This window comes from Nannospalax galili, unplaced genomic scaffold (genome assembly GCF_000622305.1).
Source record: "Nannospalax galili isolate Female #2095 unplaced genomic scaffold, S.galili_v1.0 scaffold151, whole genome shotgun sequence".
NCBI lineage: Eukaryota > Metazoa > Chordata > Mammalia > Rodentia > Spalacidae > Nannospalax > Nannospalax galili.
The window spans coordinates 2,831,550-2,858,344 of NW_008332087.1; positions in this window are offsets into that span (position 1 = coordinate 2,831,550).

Consider the following 26,795-nt stretch of genomic DNA (forward strand, 5'->3'; position numbering starts at 1 on the left):
TTCCAGAAACTTTCATATGTGCACTTAGTTTTACACCTGGAACTATTTATCCCTGAATTGCCAAACTTTTTTAAAATAATAGTTCAACATAGAATGGCTTGGAAAATTTTTCCTCACTGTAGTTTTTGGCAGCACTGGAGATAAGTAAATAGATGGATACACTAAAGTGACCAGGAAATAGAAAAGCTGACAAGCCACTGTAAGCGTGCATGACAAGCAGAATGGGTTTGGTTCACCACAATTAGAACCAGTAAAAATCCTAGAAAAAATATGAATGAATGTGGCATCTTTTAGCTTTCTTTGCGTCATGGTCAATATTTCAAAACACCAAATAAAATGCCACCTATGTGTTCAAATGCCTGGTGGAAAATTGAAATAAAAATAAAAAGACTTAGTGGTTTTCTTGCAACCCTGAGGTGCATAACTTTGCCTCTTTTCTGTTAGTTAGCCAGACCATTCTAAAAGGACTTGCTATCATGGCTTCTGAGAGATAAAGAAATGACATCTTTAGGACTGAGAATTTGTGTAGATCAAGTGGACGTGCAAATGCAATTAATATGCAATATCTCGTGTTCTATTGTAAGCATTCGTTTGTTTGAAGTTCTGCTAAGAAATTAGTTGTCTGGGTTCTTAGCTCACATACCTCCTGGGCATTGTTTTCATGTTAAAGCACAGACCTCACTAATAGATTCCATGAATCCTGTTGTTTAGGAGCCTGGAATTCATTGGAAACATCCCACTCCAGTCCACACTGCCCATGCCCTTCATTATAGTTGTTAACACATCACGAAAAACACAACAACATGACCAGAATGGACTCTTCAGTTTTTCAAGTGGTTTGAACAACAATGTCCCCTCATTCTTTTATGAGGCTTCCATAATTTGGGGGGTGGGGGGAGTTTCTAGCTGCTTTTTGATCACTGGTCTTGCCAGCCACTCTTTCCAGACAGAAACTGGGATCCTTGATGGTGGTTGTGGTAAATTAATAAGGGGGAAAATAAACAGAAGGTCTTTTCCCATGTGTTTTTTTAAAGTTTTCAAGTCTGCTCACTGTACAGTTAATTTGGAGCTTGCAACGCAGGACTCCGTCTGGCTTTGCTAATCCATCATCCCCTTCTGATGTTGTTCCATCCTTGGAGAGTCCACAAGTGGGGCTTGCAGCAGGCAAGTGAATGGATGGCCCTCTCTCCACATTCCCACATCCCTCTAGGATAGCGGAGCAGCTGGATACAGGCAAAGATTGCTACCATCTACTCCCATAGGTTTAATATCATCTGAACTAGTGGTAGGCAAACATTTTCTATAAATAACCATGTAGTAAATATTTTTGACTCTGCAGGCCATATGGTCTCTATCACAGTGTTTCAGCATTGCCTCTGCTGTGAGAGAATAGCCATACATAATGCATAAATGAGTGACTGTGGCTGGGTTCCAATAAAGCTTTATTTATGGACACTAAAACTAAGTTTCATATAATTTTCATGTGTCATGGAGTATTCTTTTGTTTTGATTGTTTCTCAACCATTTAAACACGAAAAGGCGCTTACTTCTTTTAGAAACATAGAAACAGACAATGACTATATTTAGTCTACATGGCAAAGCCACTGACTTCTAGCTTCAACGATCAGGTCCTCAAATTTTTGTCTCTAGACAGTACCAATATTTTGAAATTCATAATTGGTTACTGATTTTTCTACTGATTTATCCCATAAAACCTTCAGAATCCAATGTGGAATTTGTGCCTCTCCTAGGTCCTTTCCTTCTGAGAGAAAAAATGTTTACCTGCCCTCTTCATCATGACCACAGTTACCATTAGAAAACAGCTAAACATTCTTGAGAGCTCTTTTCTGATGCTATATGTATAACCCATTGCTAAATTCTAGGGGTAGTATTTCCAGGCAATAGCTCAGTCGATTTAGTTCTCTTCCTGGTAAGCTTTGAATGTGTTCCCCAAATATGTGTGTTAGAAGCTTGATTCCCATTATTGCAGTATTGAGAGTTTGAACTAATGAGAAGTAATAGGCTAGATGAAGTCATGAAGGAGGGAGCCCCTGATTGGATCAGTGACTTTGAGAAGGGGAGAGATTCATTCACAGACTTATGTGCTGTATTGACATTGTCATGTGTTGCCCATATGCATATGCTACAATATTCTGATTAGAAAGTCTTCACCAAATGCCAGCACCTTGACATTGAACACCTCAGTCTCCAGGACCATGAACTGGACATTATAAATCACCTCATGTGTAGGAGTTTATTATAGCAACATAAAATAAATGAAGTCACTGTCATTACCATTTATTCTCATGGTAAGTTCTTACTTGAAATCTCCTAGTTTTTGTTCTGTCCAGCAAAATGGACTTTCAAAATTTTTATTGCTGCTTCTGAGTTATATGAAAGCCGAGTGATCCATAATGCTTACCCTTGACTCAGTGCAGTTTATGGTACAGCATACAAAGGCTTCCTTTCATCCTAAAAAGTGATGCAAAATGCTAATCAAGTTCTACAGACTTCCGCAGCATTCCAAGAGGAAGCTCATTCTTACCTTTATCTACTTATGACCTCAGATGTTCTCAGCCTGGTCTTTCTACACAGCCATCAGCTGGCCTACTTTCTGCTCCAGCACAGCCAACCACTCCTAACAGTGTCTCACCTGTTCTTTTCTCATTGAGTGGTCTTTCTCTAGTGTCTTGAATAGTTGGCTCATACTCATCCTTTAAGGGGGAAGTTATGCATGAGCAGACACTTCACTGGCCCTTGAACATGTGCCTGAAACTCCAGTACAGACACTGAGATGGAGAGGTATATTGATACCTTGTGGGTAAGACAACTGCACTAACCAGCTCAGCCCCCCTCTCCGCCATGTCTAAACCCAACGAAGCCTTATTAACCCCTAGTTAGGGACCTTCCGTGGCAGCCCATCCTTAGGATCCATCCACTCCTACTAGATAGTGGCTTTTCTTGCTTCTTTCTCTTAAGCTCTCAATCTATAATAAAGCTCATTTCTGAAAGCCAAAAAAAAAAAAGAAGAAAAAAAGATTCGTTTCAATTTCTACCTCTTTGACTGGCCACTCGATATACCCTTTCCTCCCTGCTGGTGTTCTTTAGAGGTTTTATCCCAGTATCTAACAGTTTTAGCTGCCACTTAATTGAGTTAGTTCATTATCTGTCTTCCATAGAGACTGTCAGAGTTTGAGGGTAGATAATTGTCTGTTGGACTCATTATATTCAAAGGAGAGTTTAGCACAGAGTAGGTATGTAAGATATCAGATGAATGAACTAATAATCCATCAATTAAAAATTTAGACCAATACTATGAAACATAAATGGCACCAAGAGGAAAGCATTAGTCATGGCACAGCATTTATTTATGTGTTTTTTCTTAAAAGTTTTTTATTGAAATTTATGATTTTTAAATATTTTATGTGTATGAGTGTTTTTCTTGCATGTATGTAAGTGTACCATGTGCAAAACTCTGTGCACTTTTCCAACTTTCCTATGAGAAAATAAAATATATATGACTTTTATTACCAGAAAAATAAGAGACAGGAAAATATTAATAAAAGGAAACCCCATCCTGCTCATTCTTTTACAGTTTTCTAAACTGTGGCCTGAATTCTACACGATTACACTGGAACATAGAAATGCTTCAGTGTCTAAGGAAGACAGAGACAAGGTGGTAGACACACGGCCAGACTGTGGCGCTGAGAAAAACTGTTCCAGATTCACTGATCCCTCAAATAGAGCTCTGGGGAAGGCCTGCAGAGATTTGGGTGAGTAACGGTCTTCTCTGCTGAGTTACCAGTCATTCTTCCTTACTCTTTTTTTAATTTTCAAGATAACATATTATTTGAAAGATAATTAAGCATCAGAGGTAGGTGGAGCCATGTCATGGATTGAAATCTCTACTGTGTCTCTGTGTTCTGTGAAGTGTCACCTTTGAGACCCAATTTCCTTCTTTAGAAGATAGAGAACCCCCAAACAATTTCTCAGTAGGTTATTTAAAAATGCTTAAAATATTTATAAGGATATGTGGTAGTATATAATGTAAACTAGATATATAAAAGTAAAGTATTATGGGCTCAGAGAGATGGACCAGTGGATAAAGACACTTGCCACCAATCCTGATGACCTGCATTTGATCCTTAGAACTCACATTGTGGAAAGAAACAACAAACTCCTAAAAGTTGTCCTCTGACCTCCAGACATGCTCTGTGGCACTCATGGACATACATACATTTCACATACACACAACACACATGCAGAAAGAAAGAAAGAAAGAAAGAAAGAGAGAGAGAGAGAAAGAAAGAAAGAAGGAAAGAAAGAAAGAAAGAGAGAGAAAGAAATGAAATGAAATGCAAGAAAATATTAGCTTATATCATAAAAATTTTATTATTTTTACTGGATAAGTTTCACAATCTGTAAATGTCTGAAGAATCTGAAGAAGAATAAGAAGAAAGGAAATTAGAGAAATTAAATATATACTCAAGATAATTCTTGGGTGTCATGAATCTTGAAATGATTTTTTTTCCTCACTATATTCAGATGCTTTCCAAATATACAAGCCAGTATTTACGTCATAACATAACAGATTCTAAAACTCAGAAACTTAATAGTTGCAAATGCTTATACATTTTTTTCTTCTTTGTCTGGCATTTGACGTTGGGACCTGCACTGAGCTGCTCAACATGTATTTATCATCTTAGAATCCAAGATGAAGAATCAGCCCCCCTTTGGTACATATCTTTCTCTTGACAGAAGAAAAATGGTAATGATTGACTCATACATGACTCAAAACTCACAACATGTATTACTTTAACCACTTTAATTGGTGAAAGCCATTCGAATGGTTAGAGAGTATATTGAACTCCATCACTTCTAAGTAAAGTCACTGCTATCCATACAGCAACATGTGGAGATTTAGAATTCTCCTACAATCAAGAGTTTAAGTTGGGCATGGCAGCATATACTTGTAACCCAAGTATTTCAGAAGCTGAGGAAGAAAGATCTTGAACTTGAGACCAGTTGGGCTACACAGTAAAATCTTACCTGTCTGGAGAAAGAAAGACAACAATAATGAAGATGATGAAAGTGAGGAGGAGGAGGAGGAGGAGGAGGAGGAGGAAGGAAGGAAGGAAAGCAACAATAACAACAGCATCAACAACCACCACCACACACTAAATAATCTGGTATAATAAAATAATAAACCACCTCAAACTGTTTATTTTGTATTCAAAAGTAAAAGAATAAGAAAAATGTCCTTTCTAATTATGGGGACTAAAATTTGATGTAAAATAAACCAATATTTAAAGATAAAGCATTGCTTTGTGGTACTAACAGTTTCAGTCATTTAGATTAATGGAAAATGCTGATTTTTAAAATAGCAAATTAAACAGCAAAGTCTGGGAATAGTAGGGATGGTCACAAAGGTAGAATTAGTGTTGGACAGATGGGTCTGGAAAAAGACCATCATCATTTTCCTTAAACAGCAGGCCGGCTCCCATTCTGTGGGCAACATGATTACATTGAGCCCCAGGCTAAGAGATTCTCAGTCTCCTTTAGTAAAACCACAATATATTGATCAGCTATTTGCCGATAGTAGATTAGATTTGTGCTACCCATAGCTGTCTGTCTTAATAATCATCAGAGTGAATGCATCTTTTCATGTACTTGGTCATCAGCAAACCATGGAAATTTCCCTATTTCTATATATTACTCATTTTACCATCATAAAAATTGAATAACATACTTTAGCTCTACAAGTGGTACCTGTTCCACTGGTCAATATTACAGTATGATTTCATCCTACTAAGAAAGCAATGTAACCTGCCAAAGGGCACAAAGTTTCAATTAGGCAAAATAAGTAAACTCTGGAGCTATCATAATAGCATTGTGACTACAGCTAACAATAAGACATTTTACAGTTGAAAACTGTTGAGAGATCTTGAACACTATCACAACAAAAAGCTGATCAGTATCTGATAGGCTGAGTATATTAGGTTGATTTAGCCAGTTCACAATGCCTACATATATCATATGTAATGTTATATGACATAAATACATACAATTTGTATTTGTCAATTGTACCTTTATAAAACTTGGGGTGGAGAGAAATAAAATAGCTATTTTAATTCTTATTTTAAAATACCAAAACTGACATTCGTGAAGGAAACCTTGTCTTGAAATCCAAAGCTGTTTAGTGAAGGACAAAGCACGGCGCCCAAGATTCTTCATGAAAACCAGAATGTCAGTGTGGATTGATGCTTTGATGCTCACCAAGTTCCATAATGATGAAAACTTAAACTACTTTATTATTGCAAAGTAGCATATTTTTCACATCAGAAGAAGAATTGGAGCCAACTGTGGTGGTGCACACCTTTAACCCCTTCACTTGGGAGGCAGAGGCATGCAGATCTCTATGAGAACAAGGCCAACCTGGTCTCCATCATGAATTCCAGGCCAGGAAGACACTGTTTCAAAAAGAAAAAGAAAAGAAAAAAAGAATTCATAAAAATATTTTTCTCCAGTAATATTAACACTCCCCTCTTGCTGTTGAAATGTTTTTGTTGTTGCTTTGTTTTGTTTGTATTTAAAAGTATCTGTGTTGGTTGGGCAATGCCAGTAATGCTAAGCTAGTTCAAACCTTTACTTTAAAGTGAGAAATTGTTAAAACAGATGATTGAGGGAAAATTAACAGTTCATATCAATAAAAATGTTCAAAACAATGGTGCATGTCTTCTGAAAAGTATGAGAAGAATGCCACCATGAATTTCACATAGAAACATACATTTTCAGGTCTGAACAACTGGAGAAAACGTGAAAATACATGCAAATTATTTGTCGTTGAATAAATTTACTTTGCACCCATTGCTTAAATTATACACAGATAAAAAACACAAGTGATAATAAAAATCATACAAGAAAACTAAAGGTTCTCCGTCTGCTGATCACCCTGTGTTCTTTCCACAGTCACCCATTTTTCATGGAGATTTCTAGAAATAAGTCCATATATTAATGTAAACTGTTGCTGTTAGAGCAGCAATGAAATGGGGCAGGCAGCAAATAACCCTTTAATGCTTTTTCTATCTTTCTGAGTGTCATCAAGGGCTGGGGAAAGGGACAGCAGAAATGTGAGGAAAAAACCTTAAGGAACAGAAGTGGCTCCATGCTTTCAGTATCGTCGGAGTCTTTTGGCCCATAGTTGAGTAATAGTTTAATTTTTCAATATCTTACCAAAAGTGCCAGAAAGCTGGAGTTAAGGAGACTTGCTAGCTTCCATCGAGAGAATGAAAGTTAGATCAAAATTACTTTTCAGTTTTGAATCCAGTGTAAGAATCCAGTATAAGTGTTTTGTTTTGTTTTTTAAACTTCCGGACTTAAAGGGCTTATCTGAGGTCAACAAGACTAAATCTAAGTTTGTCTGTTCAGTCATAGAAGGAAATTTATTGGGTACCTATTATGTATCTCCAACTGAGTTTGTGAAAGTAATAACATAAATATGATACTTGACACATAATTAATAACCCGTTTTTGAAAGCGTGTTGAAAGCTTTCTATTGAAAGATCGTTCTTTCAAATGATTAGCTCTTCATTAATGTGAAATGAAGTAGATTGATTTTTAAAAATGACCACTAGAGAAATACAAGCGCAAATGAAGAGATACAACACGCACTTACTTGAACGGCGATAAAACATTTTTAAAAACTTGACAATGGGCTAGGGGAAAAGACATTTGGCACCAAGCCTCATGACCTGAATTTGATCTCTGGAACTTGCGTGATGGAAGCAAAAAAAACAAGTCTTGAAAATGGTCTTCTGACCTCCACATGTATGCCATAGCATACCTTACCTAATAAATAATGTGCAAATAATAAACAAAGAAAGAAATAATAAACAAATAAACAAATAATAAGAAAGAAAGAAAGAAAGAAAGAAAGAAAGAAAGAAAGAAAGAAAGAAAATTTTAAAACCTGGCAATACCAATTTCTGTCAAGACTGAAGCAACACAATCCCTGTTCATTGGTGAACTTAATGTAAGCTGGCTATGACCCCTTTGGAAGAGACAGATGGACGTTTTCTTACTGGCACTATTGTTCCTAGGTATTTATTCAACTAAACTGAAAGTGTATGTCTCTCTAAAAGAAGGCAACCAAGATTCCCTCCAGCAGTTCAGTAGCTAAGCCATGCTCCAGTCTCCACGTAGCAGGCAATGATGAGGGGTGGAGAGTGCTGTCACTCTTTTTGAATGAAAATTGCTGAGTAAAAGGAGTTACTCTAAACAGGCTTCAGCTTATGGTTTATGCTTCCATTCATATGAAGTTGTGGAGATGGTGAAATAACAGATGAGGGAGAAAAACTGGTAATTGCCAGAGTCTAGTTGACAGGAGGGGCAACAAACAGGGGCAGCTTATATTTTATATTTCTGTTGTCCTATAATCAGCCATGTCTTCAAGGGGAAGACAGGATCACAAACCATCACAAACCAAGAACCTGTGCTAATTGTGCTCACTATGGTGAAAGTACTGTTAGAGCTAGGCCCTGCCTGTTGACAGAGCAAGAGAATACATGTGCACATATGAATATGTGATTCTTCCCAAGCCTGTTAATATTTCTGTACTCAAGTATTTGGACCTATATTAAGCTAAATGAGTAAATCCTGATGTCTCCAACTCTGGCCTATTGCCACATGGATCTTTCTGGTTTTTTCTCTTTGCTCATCAGTAGCTTCAGACTCCAACGGTAGAAAACCTGACTCCCAACTTACTAGATAATTTCGTAAATTATTCTCCTCAGGTATATGTACACAAGAGTTTCAGAATTAAGCTTAGCACCTATAGGGAACAACTTTAAATGGAAAATAGAGTGCTTAGATTGCACGTGCCTTTTGCCTTACTGTCATTTCACAATCATTTGCTTAGCACCTCTCCTCCGAGTTCTGTCAGAGGCTGCTTCATGTTTGTAATATTCTCTCACATTTTGAATTCTATTTTTGGATTACTTGACCTCATAAAGGGTTTTTAAACAATTATTTTCAGACAATAAATTTCACTTTGTCCTCTTCCATGAAGCAAAAGTAGGATTTCTCTTTCTTCCCTTATTTCACAATGAGAATATACATAGAGCACCACCAAGCCGGCTAACACAGAAAGTGAAAAGGCATACATACATGTGGTTTACACCACTGAAATATGGAAAGCATTGGCTACCTTAGCAACACTAGTCAATACAACTTCATTTGCATGTAAAATGATGAATGGCTGATGTGAGTTCATGAATTCAAAGCAGAAATACTGAAAAAACCTATTGAACTACACTGTCCTCTACTAAAGACAAGTAGAAAGCCAGTAGCTTGAACTAAAACGAAAGTGTATGCGTGGTATTTATTTGCCTTTTCTCATCCTTCTTTGCTTTAGAAGGCTGATGTTTTCTTACGACGTCTCAGAAAGATGTTCCTTTACTACCTTATTTATTTACTAATTGGATCTTGAGTAGATTTTTTGATATACATATCACATCACAGTAGAAAATTAGAAGTAAACTGACAATGATGACTTGTGTGGTGAATTGTGGTTTGTATGCGAGATGCTTCCCATGGACTCGTGTGTTTACTTGGTCCTCAGTTGGTGAAGCTGTTTTGGGAGGCTGTAGAGCTTTTAGGAGGTGTGGCCCAGCTGGAGGAAGTGGGTGGTTGGATGGTGGGCCGTGAGGGTTACAGTCGCTCTTTTTTCTGCTTTTGCCTCTTTTTCTGCTTCCTGGTCCTCTGAAAAGGATAGATTGTGTCTCCTGCTCCCCCTGCCACAGCTGGAGCACCACCTGCCATGTCTCTACCATCAAAGCATGAGCTAAAATCAGTTCTTTCTCTAAGTTACTTATTAGGAATTTGGCTCAACTGATGGGAAAAGTAACCAATGCAGTTATTATATTTAGTAAAATGTGGAGTTCTAGGCTAAGGACATATTTCAGAGGGAGAGCATTTGCCTAGGATATGCAAGTCTCTAGGTTTAATATCCTATACTACAAAAAGAAAAAGAAAAAAACAACTAATTAAACTGCTTGATTTTGTGGATTTGAGAATTCTTAGCCTCGCCCCCTTGCAAGTTCCAGCTTGTTCACTCTGTTTCTTGCAAGTGGTTGAAGATATAAGTACTCAGCTTTCTCCTCTATCCATCTCTTCCATCATGCCTCCCCACCATAATGGAGTCTTCCCTCTGGAGCTTTAAGCCAAATACATTCTTTCTTCTGTAAATTGCATTGGTCACGGAGTTTGATAGCATCAGAAAGCAACTAATGCATGCACTTACATCATCTTTAGAACTGCCTTCAAAGAACGTAACCTGTGTCACCTTTGAGAAACAGGAGTTTGCCCATGAGAGGTCCCATTAAATAAAATTATATCAAAGTAAGTCGTCACACTCCTGTGTTGGGGGTCTGATTGGTAAGATTACATTCTGTTTCTCCTGGAAGGAGAAGTCTGAGTTCCTTCACCATGAAGTCAGTGGGGGTGAAAATGTGCTAAGAGATGCCAAGGACCACAGCTGGGAAATAGATGGAAGACAAGTTGGGCTATCCTTGTTAGTCTCACAATGTGGGAAATACTATCAGCAAGGCCAAAGACTTTGGAGTTTTCTTGCTGGGTTCTGAAACAGCATCTCAGGAGAACTGCCTGACAATGAATGCTCTGCCTTTACTCCAGACTTCAGGGCAGGAGAAACTTAAGATGTGGCATAAGTCATTACAAACAATGTCTTTTGTAGATTAGTATGAATTCTAGATTATTATCTGATAATAGCACACTTCCTAGAATTCAGAAACAGGCCTGTGGCCCTGAATGAGCCTACATTGAAATCTCAGAGAAAGATGACTTGAGAGAAACATGGGGGTTTCTTCCATTGGTATTAAGGCCATGGTATCTCCCTGTTAAGAGGAACAGACTCAGAGACATGGTACGTAAGGAGATGTCTTGAGAAGGCAAGATATATGAAAATATTTGCAAGTCTTATGAAGGTGGGGGGAAGGATTGCCGGGAAAGTCTGAAGGACTATGGCAGGCAGATGGGCTACTTCAAATCTCAGGCTATTCCAAAGGTAATGGGCCATTATTACTCTATTAGAAATTCATCTCTTTGATAGCCTGTCTGTGAACAGAGCATATATCTCCTGATAGCAAGGCTCCCTTGGTGCTCAGTACAAAAGCTCTGTACTTTGAAATTTGGCCATCAACCTAGTTGATTACAAGGACAATCCAAGGTGACTATTGAGAATAACAAAATTTTGCCCAGGGTATCTGAGCATTTTATCATTCATTGATTTCCTGTTTCAATCACTTATGCTCAGTGGCTAAGCAATGCACAAATATAAGACAGATATAAATTATGAGTAGTTGGAAGCCGTGAATTATAATTAGCCTTTGGCCCATCAATAGCTTTATTTATAAATTCCCAAATAAAGACAAATAAGTTTAAGGATACATAAGCTCTACTGATGATAAATTCAATATTTTTATGGGAAATTACAAATATTAGAGTCTTTTTACACTAGGGGTTAGCTTCACTTTGTTAACACACTGATCATGCCTTGTCCCACCTGTGTGATTTTTTAGCATTGAAACAGTTCTTAATCTTGGCCATTAGTGACATTTATTTTAACTTTTATTTCCAAAAATCACTGAGTTCATGCTTCTTCATATACTATGAAATAAAGCTAAATCTGATCAATGATTTCACAAGTTTCCAGAGAAACTGGAAAGAGAAACTGATGATGTTTAAAGTCAAATAGGCTTCTTAACAACCTGAATCAATTTCTAAACCAGAGAAGAACAGTACCATAATAGACTACCTGGGAAAAAGAGGCAGTGTAAGCCAGAATCACAATGACTTAGAGATGGGAATGAGCTCAGTTCAATCACATAATACTTGCTATTGTACTCTAGCTTAGTTAGAAGCCAAATTCAGGAAGCACATTCCATTAGACTAAATAAAGCTTCGATCATGTGTAAAATTTCCAACTTGAATAGTCAGCCATCCTATCACTCATCGAGCTGATGGCTTGATGCATATAATGGGTGTAATTTCTTCCTCATATTTCTATGCGTTTATTGTTTCATTTTTATTATAGGAATTTGGGCATCTTATTAAGCTTATTATTTTCTGTTAAACCTTCGCTTAAGTAAATAGAGTTCTAGAGGGTGTACATGCAAATATGTTTCCTTTAGATTGTTAAAAGAATGGGACAATCTGATTTGACTTAACTCTGCGATTAGAAGAAAGGAAAAGTGAAAAAAAAAAAACCTTAACTATAAAGAACCAAGTCAGAGTAATTTGAGAGTGCATGACAAATCATTTGGGAGGAACTGGAAATGTAAATTTCTATATTCAAGAGATTCTGGTTAAGTAGTTTTGAAATGGAGTTGAAGAAAGAAGTGTATTCAGACCAAAAAAAAGTGATATTTTAAAGAAGAATCAAAATATTTTCATTTTGATATAGGTAAGTAGAATCAATCATTGTCATTGCTAAACTATACTAAACTTGTACTTAAATTTCTTAGAGGAAAGAAGAAATTAAGATGAATGAATGTTCTTGTTATTCTATTAAAGCCAATTATCTGAAAAGCTGAATGTCAGAAATTGTCCCTGCAACATTTAGTCTCAAGAATCAACTGCATTCATCAAAGCTGCTGTATGATCCAGATCTCAGCTGGCTGCTGACCAGAGCTAGCTTTAGACCTAAGGAGTGTTCATTAGGCATGATTGAAGGGGGCTGAGTATAATTCTACACACCCTGGAAGATTCTCCAAGGCAGTGGCTATGCCACAAACAAACAAAAAACGAAAGAAATTACACTCTAGAGCAGTGACTTCCTCCTTACTTCTGGGGCTAAAAAGGGAGATATTTAGTTCTTCTTACTGATAATAGTTAAGTCTGTAGGTATTTCTGTCCCAAATTCTTCAGAATTTCCCTGAATGCAGATCCAGAAGAAGAATCTGAGATAAAGATTCAGAGCAAATGATTTGAGAGGGCATTTAGGAAACACTGGTAGGGCAACGGGGAACCAAATGACTAGCAAGAAAAGAAAATCAGAGCGGCCATGTTCATCGCGCAACGTTTGGTGAGCAGCTAGGGTTCAGTCCCCAGAGGAGCTGTGGAAAGGTGCAGAGCTTGGGGGGCCGGGCGGCAGGCAAATTTTCCTCTCTCAATCATTGGCTGAAGGTTGTTTCAAGGGAAACTGACCCCCTGGTACTTTCATCTTACTTCCTGCAGGAGTAAATCAGAATTTGAACATCACAGCAAGTGTTCAGACAATGCTACAGGCTCTGGGTTTGGGGATTGAAGAAAATGAGTACCAAACAGTAAGGGTAAGGAGGCAGGCAGGTGATGAGCACAGACCGTGCCAGCTGCAAGGTGTTGGAGAACCTCAGGTGAAGTCTTTCCTAATTAACAATGCATATGGAAAAGTCAGTTATCCCAGTAATCCATTGCATTTGGTACCAGTGTGTTTAGATGTCAGTTTGAGGATTTTTCCATAATTATAAAATACAAAGTTTTCTAAGTCTAAATGAGAATATTCTCAGTGAAAATGTCACAAGCACTTCTTTCTTGTGTGCCTTAGCTGAGTTGAAAGGTTCTGCCCCATCTGAGTATAGGTTCCAGCTAGAATATCAAGTAGCTGAGTGTCAGCAAAGATGAAAGCGCTAGGAATTCTGGAGTGGAACGTCACTGACGGAATTCTTTTTGCCTTTCACTGGTTGCTTCTTTTCCAACGGTAAATGGTTTGGTGTGCCTCCTGGTCAGATCTAAAAAAGTATGTGTAAGAAATTGTGAAATCCTCATTCTTGACTCTTTAAACAGTAATTGAACAGTTTTTCTCCACCTTCACAAAACAAACTATGAACAAATATATGAGAATCATCATGTTATGCTGGTTGGATATGTTTTTATCACATCAAAATCGGGAAAGTTTGGGAAACAACTAAATTTGTTTGACAAAGTGAATAGAAATTGGTGCTATTTTAAATATGCTCAGTTCCTTCTCTTAAAATGTGGAGAGGGACAGATTTTTGTGCATGCCTTTAATCCCAGCATTCCAGAGGCTGAGGCAGGCAGATCTCTGGGAGATCAAGTCCAGTCTGGTCTACATAGCGAATTCCAGGCCAGTTGGGGCTTCAGGAAAACCCTGGCTCAAAAATGAATGAATGAATGAATGAATGAATGAATAAATAAATAAATAAATAAAAAATGAAGGCGTGTCCACAGCTGCAGAAACTACAGCTTTGGTAAGAACTGAAACCCTCCCTTCACCCACAGAGGTCAAGCAACTGCAGTGCTCATGGGATTGATGCCCTAAAGCTATAGCAACAGAATCATACATAGATCTTTTTACTGGATATTTGCAAATTCATCAGATAGAAACTATAAAAAAAAGGGAAAAGGTTCAGATTTCATTTCACTTCTAATCAGTTAAAAAATTCAGAGGATTTCCTCCTGTGTGCTTTGTGCAAGCTACCTTTACATTTGACACGCACAGGCCCACATTCAAGGCATGATCATACCATGCTTTAATTGTGCCTTCAAATTCAATTTATTTCCATTTCCACTTTTTGCCTTGCAGCAATATTTACAAATTATAGATGGGATTCCTGGCTATAATCTTACATGGTAATGCTTTCTAAGTAACTTAGTTTAATGCTACCAGTTTAGCAATGAGAGACTATCAAAAGATATTCTAAATTGAGTGTCATGTTCTTACAGTTTACTAATGCCGTGGTTTCTATTACACCTAATGGAATCTGCTATCATTGCAAACTATTGTTAAAAATGTATTTGCTTAGAGAAAAAGAGTCTGACTACCAATATTGTAATTTAATTATGAATATAATTTTGCAACTTGGGCTTATTCTGCTCATTTAGGTACTTTCTGTATTGTTTACTTTTAATACTGTTAATTCAAAACTAGCACTGCCTGCAGAAAAGTACTATGAAGAACTTTATGTCTCTTAAAGATAAAGTCATATTAAAAGTATCCAAGTTAAAAGAATGAGATGATAGACTAAGTAGGGACAGAGAGAATTCAGAAAGATACTTATTAAAAGACATGCTAGAAGAAATTTTTATGTATATCTCCACATTCAACCCACACTCTTTCAGTGTTCCATTGGCTACACAGATTGAAAGTAACAAAGGAAATGCATAGAATTGCATCACTTTAAGAAGTAACACGATTAAGAAGCAGCATTGAAAGATTTTATATAGGTGGAGAATTTGGAAAAAATGAGTGACAGGCTCACATTATAGGAGCAGGACAAATTTCACATTATTGTTAAAGTTTTGTAGTATGGTTTTGTCACTAAACAATATTCAAAATTTATAGTAGACATATAGAGTTTCAAATTTATGTTCTGTAAATCAAATTATGCATTTTTAATTTGAGGATTATATCAGTTTTGTTATCACAGTACTTTCTTTTTTTTAACTTTTCAAACTGATTTTTATATCTAGAGGTTCAATTAGGGCAGAGGTGAAGGCACACTGGGGCTATAGAAAAGAATGAGAAAAATCATGGAGAACCACTTGGTGCCTGGTAATGGGAGAGGTTCAACCGTGAAGGCCTGGATGCCCCCGACCATATGTCGAGTGAAGGCAACAGCTGAGTCTCAAGGGAGGTGGGAGGTCTGTTCTGGTGAATTCTCCCAAGACCAGGATTTGCAAATAACAGAGCCCCCACCCCCCACCTCCAGCATAAGAGCCCTTCATCTGGACCATCAGGGGAGGGGGCTGTGGGGAAGGCAGTCACTCAGAGAAGACTGAAACTGCTGCCCAACATCAGGACGTCCTCCATGCTCTGCTCTGCTCTGCTCCACCATCAGCCTAATGCCAGAGGAATGTGAACTGTGGTTCATCATAGGAGCCTAAAGCTTCAGGCTCATGTGAGGGGGCCACAGCTCCAGCTCCCAGGAGGAGACCACAACTCTAGGTCAGTGGAGCAGATCACAGCTCAGGCTCACAGAAGGGGACCACAGCTGAGTTCACAGGAGGAGACCATAACTCTGGCTCACAGCTCCAACTCCCAGGATGGGACCACAAGTCCAGCTCACAGGAGGGGACCATGGCTCCAGTTCACAAGAGGGGCCACATATCCAGGCTCACGGGAGGAAACCTCAACTCCAGCTCACAAGAGAGGATGGACCACTGCTCCAGTACCCAGAGTAGGACTACAGCTCCTGCTTGGGGTGGGGGTGGGGGGGTGTTGGGAGAGGGCAGACTAACCACAGCTCTAGCTCATAAGAGGGGTCCATAGTTTTGTTCATGGGAGGAGACCACAGCTCCAGATTAACCAGAAGGGACTACAATTCTAGCTCACAGGAGGGGACCTCAGTTCTAGGTTCACAGGAGGGGACCACAGCTCCAGGTTCATGGAGGGGTCTACAGTAGATTTTGATTTTAGAAGGAGAATTTGGCTTTAGCTGTCAATACAGAATGTGTCACAAATCTTTGAATTGAAATAGCTCTCAGTAAAATAATTTGTGAGAACAAATTGTTTTCTAGGTTTGCATTTTTTTCTACACAAAGATCAACCTATCATTATTCAAACTTCTGAAAAGACTGGAGGACAATTTTAAGTGAAACAAACAGACTATGGTTCAGGCATGTTACCTGAGGGCTACTTATACCAAAAGCTTCATGGGCCACATGAGTGGACGCCTCACTGAGCTCAGAACAAGAGATATAATCATGTTCTAGGTTGGGGTTTCTGGGAAACTATCTGAGAGCTTAAAGGATAATCTTGCCTTATGGGATGTTTAACCCCCATAGGATTAAGGGACACCAGCCAAGTATACTGGTCCTAGCACTGATTTCAGAACAGATCAGGAACAGCTTTGACTTCTGCTTGTACCTTTGAGTCAGGGAGAAGTGCTGTGCTGGGATTGTTAGACAAGCAAGCTGCCTCCAGCCATTTTCATTTGGAGGTAGCAGAGATCTTTTTGTCCAGAAGGATTCTCATCATGCAAGCCTCTGTAGAACATGGCCCTGACACTGAAGCAACTTATTTCAATGTCTCCACCTAAGTACCTGAGAAATTACATCTATTCTGGCATCCACACTTAGGGCACTTGACTATCACAGGGGACATGAAAGGACTTATATAACTAGAAAGCCCTCCCTCCTCTCTTTTGGTGGGGAGGCAGGAGTACTAGAACTTAAACACAGAACCTTCTGCATGCTAGGCAAGCACTCTACCATTAAGCTACATTTATAGTCCATTTTTCATTTTTTATTTTAAGACTGTGTCATGCTAAGTTGCCTAAGATATTCTTGAACTCACAGTGTATGCAAGGCAGGTCGTAACCTTCCCATCCTTCTGCCTCAGCATCGTGAGGAGCTATGATTACAGGCCTGTACCACCAGCCCTGTCCGAACAGATGCTCTTGAATCAGCCCATCAAGTTATGTCAGATTCATGGTCTGAATAAAATCATATCTGGCTCTGTTCTAAAGTTTAACTGTAGTCCTCACCATTTAAGTAGGGGTTTAAAGCTCTAGTTGATCCTGAAGATAAATAAACTAAATATAGAGTAGTGCTTCTGGTTGTAAGTTATTGAAATCCAAATCTAATGCTAAAAGTGAGCCAATTTTAAGTTCAGAACTAATCACAGTCATTCTTAGAGTATTGAGACTTGAGGTCTAGGATCAGCCATGTATGTTGGCATAGAGCTTGAAGAATCTACCTGAATGCCTGTAATCAATACTCAATCAGGACAGAGCTTTGCCAATACCTTGAGAGCCGCACTTGCATGGTTTCTAGACTTTACCACACCCTACCACTGACCTGGCATCACATACCATGGAATCCTTTTGCTGGCTTTTGAACTTCATGTTTAGCTATGTCTACACAATATTTTTGTGTAGTTCACCAATGCTGATCTGTAGAACTGCAGTTCATTTAGTCTCATTGTGACAGATAAGGTGGAACCAATTTTCCAAGGGGAACCAGATAGGTGGTAAGCACTATTAAAATTTGCTGAAAGTCACTTAGTGTTAATGAAAGTTCTTTAAATTCTTATTATACACATTTCTGATCTTCATTTTCCTGTAACTAAGCCAAGATGTTGAGAGATGGGGCAAGTTGACACCATTGTTGGCAGTGGTAGTCCTCTGCCTTGATGCCCTGGCTGACCTCAGCAAAATGGTTCTTAGATAACTGGACTACCCTTTTGCCAGTACCAACTGTTGTCAACAGTCTACAGATGCCTGAGATGGCTGTACAATGATTGCATCTTCAGCTCCTGAAGGATGAGGCTTAGCCACTGCTCTTCTAAACAGTTCATACCAGACATTTTTCTGCCATAAGCATTATGAAGAAATAAATGACTCTGTCATCATTTCCACCTAGGCAGAGGAGCACTTCCCCTGGAGTCCAGCAGAGTTACTGCTGTCACTGGTGCTAAAGAGACAGTGTGATGACTAGTGTACACACAAGTCTTATTTGCCTAGCAGGTGTTCTTTGATGGTCCACATAGCCCTTCTCTGGATGTGGAAGTAGGCTGTTTAGGCTCACTCAGGGAGTCAGCTGTAAGATGTGTTCCTGTGCTGCCTCCCCTGATGTTGCAACAATAGGCCTAGAAGGCTTCTTGTGAGTGCGCTTTTCTTAGTATAGGTAGACGTGGCAGCATGAAGAAGCAACAGAAAAAGCAGAGCTTCAGTGGTGGCAGAGGAAACAGAATGGCACTGGTAGTGATAGCTGAGCAGTTGACTGGCTTTTTGACAGCTGAAGAGACAGCTTAACCATTCAAGAGAGTTACCAGGGAAGGAACAAGGAGATATCAGTAGAAGAGGGACAGAGCTCTGAGGTTGAAGAAGAACAGAAAGCTGGAGAGCCGGAAAAGAGAAACTGCAGGCTTTGGTCAGTGTGAGATCCAGAGAGCTGCCATATCTTGAGAGCCAAGGCTCTCTCTCAGACACCAAGGCCTGAGAGCCAAAGCACTTGCTGCTGTGAAGGGCAGAAGAATTCTAATACCAAAGCCTGCCTAGAAGCGGCAAAGCCAACTTCTTTCTGCTAAGGGTGGAAGAATCTTTACTTGCCCTGCCCACAGGAGTTGTGACACTTGTAGAAATTTGCCTCTTCCAACACCTACTACTGTCAAATATGGAGGGATACAAAAGCCATCAGAGGTCAGAATCCAAAGAGCTTCCTCTCCAGGTAAAGCAGAAAGACCCCAGCCAATTGATTGGTAACATTATTCCATATAGTTTTCTATTATGTGAATGTGTCAAAATTCATTTTACCATGAAACTGTTAAAGAATATAATATAGTCCCAGGAGTAGGTCATTGTAAATAAAGATACATGAACAGTGTTGCATAAGGTGCATATTTATTCATTTCTGAGGAGATATTTAATCTTAGTAGACTTACTAGTTGACAAGGAATTCATATAGTTTATCTGCACTAAACATTTTCTGGTTTCCAAATTATTTGTATCAATTTACATTCCATCTGCAATGTGTCAGAATATGTGTAGCTCAATGCTCTTATCAATAGTTGATATCATTGGTCTTTTCCATTTTATCCTACCTGCTTTGTATGTCATCAGACTACATATTTTATAGACAGATTCAATAAATTCAGACAAAACCATTGATTTAGATAAGAGTAAAAACATTTAAGCAGTATGTAAAAATCATCTACTTAATTATTCATTTGCTACATAAGTACAGTCCAAAAATTCAGGGGAAGTTTTATGAGGGCAGAGAATGAAGGAGTGGACATTTCAAGGGAAAATTTAAAGAAAGATGCCCTTACACAGTTATAACAATTTTTTAGCAGGATATTCTGTTTCCATGTCTTCCTCCAGTGGATGCTGAGTATCTTTCAAATTTCTAGGTCCAAGGTGATTTAACTATTTTATTTCTCAGCAATATCAATATAACAACAGCACTAGTAACAATCAATCAAAGCAAATAATTAAGTGGTAGAATTTCACATGCTTTCATTCCTTTTTAAATCGAATTCTGACACTTGTGAAATCAAAGTAGATTTAATCTCTTCAGTGCCTAATGAAGAGGACGCTTATTCAAGATAAGAAGCAACTTGCCCCAGTGGTGAATTAACAGTAAGAGATGTGATGGATCTGGGATCTGAACCAAGCATTTGGCTACTTCAGCTTCACAATGTCTGTCTTCCCCTTCCACATAGCTCTGCTAATGAAGCACGCTATACTGTTGGAGATCTTTTTGCAATAGCCTGTTTATGTTTTGTTTAATTATTGTATTAGAAATAAGATCAAGTTATACAATATTATTCCCATTTTAAAGATAAACAAAGACAAACCATGGGGAAATTAAGAACTTTGTAAAGTTACTGGCTTACCAGTAGGTGAAACACATCTAGAGTTAAATATCCTAAATTACGTCTACTAAAATAGTTATATCTAAAAAATAAGGAGCAGACAAAAGCTTACAAAGTGTGACACATTTGATGGCAGATAACCACTGCTACACTTGCTTTAATCTTGGAATTTCACATTTCTTCATATTTGGACTCATGATTTCTCTGGTGCAAGGAGGGAAAAAGGAGTTCCTGTGGTACTTGCAACGTAAACCTTCAAGACTCAGGTACAGACTGATAATTCTAGAAAGATCTCTGATTTTTTTGAAAATCAGCAAATAAATCTTAGTCATTATTACAGTTATGTCTCTAACCCATAGAGTTTAGCACATAAAAAATATAACTGTACAATATGAGTCAATGAACATGTGACAAGTCTTGCAGAACTCAAAGACAAAATTGTGAATCCCAAATTTTGATGCAACAACAAGAACAAAATCAACCTCAGGGAGTTTCAAATGCTACACAGGCCTTTCATAGCTCCTTCTGGAGTTTGTTGTTTTATGGAAGGGATAGTAACAGGAAAACAGTTTGTTAAATGTTATTTGGCAAGTCTTTCTGTGAAAAGAAAAGGAAGAAAATAAAATCTCCCAGTGTTTCCTGATTTTAAGCCCAAACAACAATGGAAGAACTTTTCTGTTTCTTTTGTTAATCCTTCCAACTGTTGTGGACATCCCAGGAAAGAGCTGAGACAGCTAAGCTGGTGTGTCCAACGCTGCACAGAGCCCAAGTCTGCACTCAGCATTCTGCTAATGCTTGTGTGAATGTCCATTGTCCCTGTGGCTTGAGCCGCTTCAGAAGTTAAACTCCTCCACTTCATACAGGCAAGTCCTGAAACCCACCAGGTCAGATCATGAAATTCAGAGGATAAACAAAAGATAAAGAACACAGCAGAAGCTTTTTCTGAGTTACACATTTTGGCTAACAAGTATGATGCTCATAAACATGCCAAAATTTTTAAAAATATTTATGCTTTGATCTCATTGTTAGGCTACCTGGTCTGATTTCACACTAAAAAAAAAAAAAATCAATTTTAAAAACTTGATTACAGGGCTGGAGAGATGACTCTGGTTCAGAGCACTAGATGCTTTTGCAGAGTACCCGGGTTCAATTCCCAGCACCCACGTCGCAGCTAACAACCATTAGTAACTCCAGTTCTAAGGGAATACAATGCCTTCTTCTGGTTCCATGGGCATTGCATGACAGGGATGTGCTTACATACATGTAAACAATACACACATACACATAAAATATTTTTTAAGAACTTGATTGCAGGGCTGGAGAGATGGCTCAGCAGTTAAGAGCATTGACTGCTCTTGCGGCAGACCTGAGTTCAGTTCCCAGCACCCATGTGGTGACTAACAACCACCCTTAACTTCAGTTCCAGTGCCCTCTTCTGGCCTCCATGAGTTTGCACTCATGTGGTGCACTTACTTATGTACATTTAGGCAAAAAACTCATACACATAAAAATAAAATAAAAGGCAAAAAATTCATACACATAAAATAACATAAGTCAAAAAAATTTAAATGTTGATCTTAATTCTTATATTCTTAATTCTTGAATATTTATTCATAAAAGAATTTCTTCTGGTCAAGATAAATTTCTCGTGTATTGAGACACTCTCATACATTTCAGATAGGATTTTGCTTGTACAATTCTGATTTATGTGCATTCTTTAAAATATATGTCTATATATGCATATACATAGATATAGATATAAAAACAAAATTTCTTCTGGATCTTAGTAGAAATAACTTACGTTTAACTTAAGCCATAAAAGTAAACTCCAAGGAATTGCAAATGCAATAAAACTTGTTCCTAGTTCCAAACAACGTCTGGAAAAATGGGAGGCAAAAGTTTTTATAAGCAAAATAAGTCTTGCTATGCATTGTGAAAATTTTTCTCATTTCTTTAGCTTCTTGAATAATGAATTCCTTATTGTCTATCAATGTACAGCCTATCTGTTGAAGACCAGACTAGATAAATACAGGAATGAATAAAGAAATAGCCTGGGAAGAGATCCCACAAGAAGAGGCTGAGGTCTGCAGCATGTCACTACAGGCGGAGGAGCATGATTAGGCAGGAGAGGCATTCCACACTCTTTTTGGGAGAAGGGAAATCTTTGCATTATTTCTGTTCTTTATAACTTCCCCTCTCCTCTTCCTGGTAAGCATGAGAACAAACTGTGATTATATTTTAGAGGTGTTTCTTGGAAGATGCCATAAAGCAATCATAAGCGGCGTTTGGTCATTTGTTCCTATGTCCATCAAAGCCTATGGAATCAGCTAAATAAAGCAGAGGACTTGCCCCACTGTTTCTGTTTTTCTCTTTCTATGGAAAGATGACAAAGGGAGCTAGACAGTGAGAAAGAAGAATTTCTGCTCTAAAAACAGAGACAGTGCAAACCCAGCCCAGCATCCAGAGCAGCCCCTGAACATGTCAAAAGTAGTAATAAGAAGCAGGGAAAATCATGCTCCAGGCTTGGTTTTGGTTCTGTGAAGTGACACTCATGTTAGAAGAAGCCAGAAGAAAGTTGTGAAAATCAGAATTATTACATGTGAAAGGAAATGGATGACAACAGGCTTAGAGCACTCAAGGAGTGCGGGCTGGTAGTTAACTTCAGAAATGAGAAGTCATAAAAGAAAATACATGGGCTGTTGCAAAGTCAAGGATGTAATATGGCCTCCACTTAGAGAGGAATATAACACTGACTGATCCTCTTTCTGGAATTTCTTAGTTCAGATGTTATGTTTTCTAAGTTGCCAAGCATGCCCACCTACATAAAAGAATCACTCATCTACCTATATTCATTATCTCTCTTTTCTTATTCTGAATTTTGCTCACAAAACCTTCTAGAATACTATATCAGGGGGTTGGATTATTGTGGGGTTTCTCCCTTCCCTCGTGGGTCATTGGCCACTGGTCCACGAGGACAAAGGGAGCAGAAGCGACGAACAGGGTCAGGACACCCACTGAGCACTGACGGAAGAAAGCCCTTCTGGGGAGGCAGGTCCAGTGATACAAACAGCTCCAGACTCAGTGAAACAGCTCCATTTATTCAGTGGGGCTTAGGGAAAATATAGTGTGGAGGCAGTAGCGAAGTCTTCAGCTGATAGGTGCTCATAGTATGCTTTATTTACATGTGGTAGTGGGCTCCTATCATCCGACTACAGGGCAATGCCTAATTATCATATAGAAAAAACCTGGGGGTAGTTTTTACTCCAGGTAACTATGCCAAAGATCATGTTCCAAATAAGGTCAGGCATCTGTGCTTGGCGGCATTTTCCAGGTAAGTCAGGCAGAGAGCAGAAGGCCCCCTGCTGAGAAGGGGAGTCCTTCCATACAGCACCAAGCCCCTTAGAGCTATCCGGACATGGAGGACTATAACCCTAGCATCAGGGTTCCCCAACAGATTATAGCTCAGTTGTACAGTGCTTGCCTCACATGTTCAATGACCCCCCAATATACTAAATTGGTTGCTCATTTATTTTATTTGTTGAGTGGCATTATTCTCCTAGATGCAGGATAAGCCAGTGATGACAGACACATTTGTTCAAAAATATATTATGAACGTCTAGTACTATGGTTGGCACAAAGCAAGTACTGATGCACAGTTACCGAGTGCAGGAAAGAATGGGATAAAAATATTCTGAGAGTGAAGTCCACATGCTGAACTTGAACTGTGAAATTTCCCTTGTAAAATAGGAGCATTGGATATGAAAGGAGCCCAAAATTGCTCCTTCTTCTGGCATCAACCTACTTTATAGGAAATTGGTTCATATTGGTTCATATTAGAGGAAGAATGGGATAATTCACTAAAAACTACAAAGAGAATTGTATGAGAATTGCAAGTGTCTATCACAACTAGAGGTTAGGTTAAGGAATTTGTCTTTGTGGTAGGTATTCTATACTGTGAACAACTCTCCCATCTCCCAAATTCTGTATGCTTGAGAATTCAACTTGCGATGTGACTTATCAATTGATAACACTTCTTGGTGGCATATTATATTCACAGAAAATTTATCAATTGGTGTAGCATGAATGCAGCAACATTTGTCACACGCCCATTTATACCATTTCTCAGTCATCAATAATCTCAATAGATTAGGGGAGCAAATAGAGGTGTTACTGCGTGCTCCTTGTGATCTGAAATGGAAAACAATGATGCCTCTATGATCTTGGGTTTTCAGAAGCTCAGAGAAGATCAATCATTGCCTCATCTCTACCTTCTCAGCACTCACAGCTCCCGTAAGATTTCTTGGTAGAGCACCTACGTCTCTGCTTGTAAACATTGTCTCGTGTAGACAGTGAACTTGGTTTCTACCTAACAGAAGTGTAGCGTTATCTACTCCCAGGTGACCTCTTTAATGATGGACAAGAACTGGAGAATAAATGAACCATTTTTCCACCCCTCAGGTGTACAGTTCTGAGATGTGTATTGTAGATTCTTGCAGAGGCTGCAGAGGCCCTAAGTAGAATGACGCTGTATCATTCACAGCAATGAACCTTTCAGACAATGTACCTTGGGTTGCTGCCCGTCCCCCACATGTGCACAAATAATCTGTCTCAAACTAGACTTATTAAATACTAGACTTATTACAGGAGCTGAGCTAAATTACATAAAATGAGAGGAGGGTAAACGAGGCTAAAGATGATAGACACCCTTTTTTTTTTTTTTTTTCAAACTTTGTAATGGAAGAAGGTGTTTTTTCCAGATCCTGTGTGATGTAGTGGGTTTCCAGCCTTATATGAGAGATGTTAAATGTCAGGAAAGAACAGAGTGTTTCTGGACTGGAAGTAGGAGCAGGTCGTTGACACAGTAATGCTGGTGCATATTGTCCATATACCTATAGGCAAGCGGAAGGAGCCACCGCACACAGTATCTTCTCTTATTTTCTATGAGGCCAAGAAATTATCCATCTACTCACAGATCCTATGATAAGATCTAGGATCTCAATTTGTACATGAACAATGATGTTATTCCAACCTCGGTCTCATTGCTGGCCAGGGTCTCCACTGCCTTCTCACTGCCTACTGCCCACCAATGGCTCTCAGGTCCACATTTCTCTGAAGAAATACCTTTGTCTGAATGACAATCTCCATCCTGAGAGATTGTGGACAGCCAAAGATGTAACTGACGAGTGGGTAAAATATTCTGAGCTTCCAAATTCTTGAGTAGCATAATTTATATTTCAGGAAATAGGATCAGGAAAAATGATAGGCTTATTTAATATCTTTCATCACCTTGCCTTGCTGTCTCATGAAAATATAGCCTCAATAAGTCACAAGTCCTAAAACTGTGGGTCAGAAAGCAACCTAAAACCCTGCATGTATAGAATGGACTCTTTTCATACCCTCCAGGGATGATTGTTGTCCTTCTCAGACTGTATTTGACTCTGTTGATGGTAAGTCAGGGCTTTCCAATGTCCTCAAGATGGCCACCTTCCCGTCCCCCACCCAGACTTTGTAGGGATCTTCTACTCATCTAAGCAGAATGTACTGCCTAAAGTGCTTCTATTCACTTAAGGGTTGGCAAGCCAGTAACTAGTAAGGGGTGGACGTGACCTCTGGCAGAAACAAATCTCCAATAATAGCAGCACAAAGACTTCGGAATTGCCCTTTGGGCCAAACTGCCCCACCCGAATGTGATGGAAATAATGAGCAGGTGACTTTCTGAAAGGCCTAAAAATGGATCCTCAGGAAGGCTTGGGAAGAAAAGAACCATAAAACTGTTTATATACCAGGTCTCATGATTAACCTCAGTGATGGCCGTAGGAGAGGCTCTTGCTCCAGGTTCTGAGTGTTCATCTGCACCCTCAATTAAATCAAAGCGAAGCACATTCCCCACCATGCCTAATACTCACCAGATAACTTCACAGGCGACTATTAACAGAACACGGTGTTCTTTTACTCTGTCTTTCCTTTTTCTTTTAAAAGTGTTCTTCTTCAAATTCCTGGTGACTTTTAAGATCCTATGCTCCCTTAGGCTCCTATGATGGGCCCTTTCTCTATTACCAAATGGTTGTGTTCAGTGAATAAATATGGGCTTCAACATTAGTCTAAGCCAACTTAAGCACAAAGTGTATCTGTAGCTCAGTCATATATGTGTGAGTCCTTAGTACGATTCTAATTCAAGCAATGGGCAATGGCCCCTTGAAGACAGACACCAAACAAGAGATCAGATTTCAAAGTGCTCAGAGTGGTGTGCTATACTTCATGACCCAACAATTCCTCTCTTAGAAATATAACCCCCAAATGCAGATACAAGTCAGCAGAAGGCATTGAATCAGTGTTCATAGCAGCAGCATTTGTAAGAGTCCCAAATTGGAAGTTACTCAAATGCTGATCGGTCTTAAATTGTGAGATATATATATATATATATATATATATATATATATGCAATGAATTGCTGTACTGA